This window comes from Cupressus sempervirens, chromosome 3 (genome assembly GCF_028749045.1).
Source record: "Cupressus sempervirens isolate cs-2001-9-10 chromosome 3, ASM2874904v1, whole genome shotgun sequence".
Taxonomy (NCBI): Eukaryota; Viridiplantae; Streptophyta; class Pinopsida; order Cupressales; family Cupressaceae; genus Cupressus; species Cupressus sempervirens.
The window spans coordinates 285,555,126-285,561,341 of record NC_143120.1 but is presented as its reverse complement, the minus strand read 5'-3'; positions in this window follow the sequence as shown (position 1 = coordinate 285,561,341).

Here is a 6,216-nt window from a genome sequence, read left to right as displayed (position 1 = left end):
GCCAAATATGAAAGATCATCAACACATTCCAGCAAGTATGGTCGACTGGATATATGAACAAAGCCCAACACCGGTGTATAAAAACTAATACCAACATCAGAAAAGATACTGGCACAAGAAAAGACAACACCGTGTAATCTGCTAATCAAATCCATGATAGCACCCAAACAAACACTGCTACCAAAAAGTGTTAAAGATCTCCAGTGAACTGAATCCCAAATGCCAATATAATAATCTCGAGTCCATATCCGTAAACTAGAATCAACTGGTAACTCAAGAAAAATCCTCACCTGAGTAATATGACCAATACCAACTAACTCCACATACCTGTCATGATGAGATAATGAAGTCACAATACTATCTTGGTTCACCTTCAGCTGGCTGGACAAATCATGTGAAGTACTACCAGCCTCAACCTCATGTGATGAAGCATCTAACTGTGCCTGGTACTCTTTCTCAGCAAAGTCATGAATGCTCAATGTCTGCTCATCTCTACCAGGTATCTCACCATCCTGCACAACAACATCCTCATAATCGTCATCTGAACCCACTACACTGTAGTCACTGCCTGTTGTAACTATACCATCTTGAATACCTGTGGCATCACCCTTTGACGACCTGTAAACAATTGTCTCAATTTGAGTATCAAGTTGACTGTTACTATCAATCTGTGTGATATCCTTTCCCACCACCTCCTATGGCAGAGTAGAATCTGAGACCTCTACCTGGCTATCAGCTAGTTTCTCAAACTCCTCATGCAAGTTCTTGTGAATTGTGTCATCTGTCCTGTGAGAAAATTTGCCAAATAGAAATCTAGTCAACTTATCCACCTTAGCTGGGTCGGAGAACATATCATTCATTATACGGTGGTGCTCAACCAACTGTTTAGACATGTCATGGCTTATTTTCATAAGTTTATCTCGAATGTCTAAATAACCATCCTTCCTACTATTTTGACTCTGGATATCAATTGTCCAAGATCGTGTCCTCTGAGACTCTGTACTATACCTGTCCATTCTGGATAAAGTAGAGTGTAACCCCAATAGGATATAACTTCTTCAAACACCAAGAACTAACATGCAATTGATTAGAATTAGCATGCAACCATAGATTTTGACATGCAACTGATTAGAAGCAACATGCAACCACCAAATTATGACATGCAAGATCTGGGTAGTTGTCAAAACTGACATGCAAGATCTGGGTAGTTGTCAAAACTGACATACAAACTTCTACAACCACCAAATTCACCAAGAACTAACATGAAACTATAGATTTGGACATGCAACTGATTAGAAGCAACATGCAACCACCAAATTATGGCATCCAAGATCTGGGTAGTTTTCAAAACTGACATGCAAGATTTGGGTAGTTGTGAAAACTGACATGCAAACTTCTACAACCACCAAATTCACCAAGAACTAACATGAAAATGATTAGAAGTAGCATGCACCCATTAATTTTGACATGCATCTAATTAGAAGAAACATGCAACCATAAATTATGACATGCAAGATTTGGGTAGTTCTCAAAACTGAAATGCAAGATCTGGGTAGTTGTCAAAACTGACCTGCAAACTTCTACAAACCCTCAGGCTGGCAAGATCATGGCTCTGATACCACTGTAATGTCCCTTTACTGGTTTTGTATTATATTTCCAACCTCTAATCAGATCTTTAAAATCAAACAACTGATATCCCAAAGATCCACCAAATTTCTCAAGAAACCCCAAATCGGGTATGTTGAAAATAGTGCTAAAAGCTTCACAACTTCACAAATTATTAATGAATCTGAAAATGGAAATTTTTACAGAACTTTCAGCAGCATAACAGCCTACAAATTGACATTTCCAGATCCGTATAGCCTTTACACAACAGCTCGAAAATGTAGGACCAAAACTATGCTCATCGGGCTCCCAAAATAGCACAAAATATGCCCGGAAACACCACAAGAACACTAATAATCTATCTCAGAAGTTTAATCACGTCCCAATATATATATTCAGCTCTATTTTAATAGCTTAAAGTATAAAATATAGCAGCAACCAAAACTGATATGAAATACTCAACCGGAAACACCAAACTCTTACAAAAATACACCTGGAAACTCACAAATCTGCACTGTTCAGCACAAAGGAAAACTCTGTATGAGCATGCACATGGAATGGATTCAAACTCCCATCCTTAGCCTTCCTGGAAACCTACAAACTCCCGTTCTTGGGTCTCCCTGGAAACCTGCAAACTCCCGTTCTTGGGTCTCCTTCTCCACAGGTTTGGCAGCCTCTGAAGAATAACAAAGAATGAGCAAAAATCAAGTTCTAGAATCCCCCCCCAAAATGCCTCCAAACCTCTTTAAAGAGGGAATAACTGTAACTCACATCCAAGAGAGGTTAATGAAACATATTTTAATAATAATTATCATTTATTAGTCCAACGATTTCCAAAGATTAACTCCCTTTTTCCGAAACTTCACTTTCTTGGGCCTGCCTGTCTTAGCAAAGATTATTATTTTTTTATTATTTGAAAAGGGGACATGACACTTTCAACAACCTAAATTAATGTAAATACTTGAGAGGATGAGATAAATACGTGCTGAAATACTTGAATAGGTTAGACATACTTGGAATCTAACGTAATGTGCATCTTGACTTTTGTGATATTGTGGTAGAGATGTCACTATTGGAATTTGGAATGATTAATGACATAGCTTCTAGAGCTTGTTGTTTAAGTTACTATGATTGTATTCATCTTATATTTTCACAAAAAATTAAATAACAAGTTTATTTAAGATAGAAAACAATTTAAGGATAGTTTGTTGGTCATGCAAATGAGTGACATAGATAGCTAATTTTTTTTTTTTTTTGAAGATCTTAAAATTACTTAATATCTAAAGCTAGAATCCATTTTCAAAGAGATATATAACAAATAACTTCTAGGTACTGAAGGATCTTATTTTATAGCATCAGACTCAATAATGATTTAATGGGTGAGTCTTTTATAAAGAGAGCTGAATATTTGTACTAATACTTTTCTTATTTTCTATTATTCTTTATAATGACATTATTCTTACAATGAATTATATTTAAGAAAGATTTTTAAATTTTTTTCTTAAATGTTATGTAATATATTTGTTCCTTGAGAGAATACAAGGGTTACAAATTCTATGAAACATAAAACCCCCCTCTTTTATTTATGATTTTTCTCTATTATTAATTTTTGTTGAAGAAAATACTATTGTAATGAGTTTTAGACATCTTAGTTTAACTGATGCCCAAGATTATCCAAGAAAGTTGTCAAAAGTCAGACAAACATAAAACAATCCTAGATAGCCAATGAAACACACAAAGAAAAGTAAATAAAAATACTCTTTAAACACACAAAACATGTTGACAATCACTAATTTATGTTTGGATAGTAAAATTACATATTTTGATTCACTAATATAATATTTTTTTACACTAATATAATACTTATAGTCACCAAACAAAACATATTAAATTTGAATTCATTAAAAATTTAATGTATTAATTAATTATAAAATAAAATATCATTTATGTTGTACATATCCTCTCTTAGAAAGCATTATAATATGAAACATCATTTTTGACCCTCAATTCTTAACTAATTATCCAAAAACCTCTTTTTATTATGCAAACTTATAGTGTTTGTCAAAGAAATTGAGATTTATTTTTCTAGGGTTGCAGTCAAATTCATCCTTTGAATGACAAATCTTGAATTTTGGGGGAGTTAAAGGGAAGTTTTCTAGTGTAATTAAATGGATCAATCTAGCTATTAATGAAAAAAATCTACAAGAATGTCCAATCATCATTTTTAGATTATCTTTGAAGAGTTTGATAGATCAATCAATTTTGCAATAAAGAATTCATTTTTTTTGGGAATTAATGTTAATGGGAGTTTCTTGACACTTAAAACTCAAATGGTTCATTGAACTGATCAGGGGCAAAACTACAAGTAAAAAATGAAAGCCTTGAAAAACATTGGTGATTGAAAAATAAGGTTTTTAGAAGCAAAATACAAAAGTAGCTTTGCTTCCATTTAAACCATCCATGAATTTCTAAAAGAATCTTGGTCTATCCAACAATTGATTAGGATTTGAGATGGCACTGTGCTAGTGGGCTGGTGGATTTCACAAACATGGCTAGAGTGGAGATCCATTAAATAAACTAGGTGTCCACTAGGAATGATTTACTAAATAAATGATCATACACTTGTTGCTATTATGATACAAACTAATATAGAAATAGATGAATCAACACATTGGTGCATAGAAACATAACAAGGAAAGAAAATTGGATCATTTAACTATATCAACATTTGTTTTATTAATAAACATTGTGAACATTGATACAAAATAATAAAATCATAATCAAAATAATAATAATTGACATTAATGAACATACCTGAAAAATGTTTGGTTTCCTTAAAAAATTAGACCACAAGGTAAGGGACACAAAAAGAAAAAGAAAAAATAAATTTTAATGGAACAAATAAGAGCTAGTAAAGCCCAAGAAATAGGGAAATAAAGAAGGTGATGAAAATAAACAACACAACTTAATAATATGTTTATATGGATTCAAATTTATATTATACTTTTTAATAAATACAAATTGAATCATACTATTTATTCTAGAGGTTAAGCAAAGTTGAATAGCAATTTTCTTTAAATAGCAACTTCAGTCAACAAAGCTCCAAATGAATAAATAGGACTATTCATTACTCAAATTTATAATGTATTGCAACAATTCTTGACATAGAAACTTTACCAAATTTTATGTTTTCTGCATAGGAGAAACCCTATCTCTGAAAATCATAGTTTAGAAGTTGCTTCTCCATATAAGCACACTTGTACAATGTATTATGGGCCAAATTGTTTTGAAATAATGTATTTGCGAATGGTTCTCCTATTCATGGCATGGTTATTACCTCTTGAATATTGCATTCTTATATATGAAACTAATTTATGATTATGATAGAGCTGGTTATTTTACTATGATTAATAATTGCGTCCACTAGATTTTCTAGAGTTATTTATCACTATAATATCTTTGTTGTGATGAATTTGAGAGAAGATTTCTACTAAGTGTGTTAAGATCAGTTTATCTCATGTGCACATATGTCAGAAGTGACCACGTGATTCGATGAATTATGAAAAATCATTCACCTACATAAATTTTCCCTTGACGATTGCATCGACAAAGTTTTAGTTGTGTTTCTCTAGGATACATGGGGCTTTCTTCATCTTCTTGATGATTTAATTCATAAGACAATTCAAAAGTGGATTATATTTGTTTATATTTTCATTTACTTTAATTTTCATACATTATCTTATTAAGTAAAGTTGGATCATCCTATTTATTCCAGATGGTTTTAAGCAAGGTTCCCACAAATTCAACATTCTCCTATATGGTTTCATTTGATTTTGAAATTCTTGTTTTGGCATTTGTACTCATATTTTCTTGGATGACATGAGGGTAGTTTTTTCCTATAACCACCACCTTTTATAGTGGTACTATTGATATTGAGAATTTCCTCCAAAGTTTGTCATTATGTTGTCTTTAATATTGATCGTTGCTTAAGCTTGTTCATTTTTTTGTATTCTGCCATTGGTTGAAGAGTATTTTCTCAATTCCTTTAGGGTACGGTCCTTCCCTACCTAATATGTTAACTAAAAGGAATGTTTTGAAGTTTAAATTGTTAAATTCTATGGGAAATCATTTCAACATTTTACAATTGGCGATAGTTTCTCTATGTATTTCAGCTAGTATTTCCCTAATCATAAAGATTATCAAGGACATATCCTCAATGAATAGTTCTTGGCTTTGTCAACCCATTTTGGTTTTGAACCTAAGGATATATCCTTTGTTTATCTTTCAATACATATTCATCCTTCTCAATTGATTTAGAGATACATTAACCTCTATCTCCTTGTAGAAAGTTGAATTATCAACATGTTGAGCACTATTTTTAAGAAATGGCAACTATAGAGATCTATAACAATTTTTCCTCTTGAAAGGATGACACAAATTTACCCTATTTTTTAACCATCTAGATAGCTCAATTGACAATTTATATGAGTGTCATTAAGGAGGCCTTTGTTGGTTCTATAAAGTGTTCTATATGGTAACAAAACATTGCAAGAAAAATTTCAGTATTTTTTGTATTTTGTATGTTTTTTAATGAATGTCATTTTTAATATA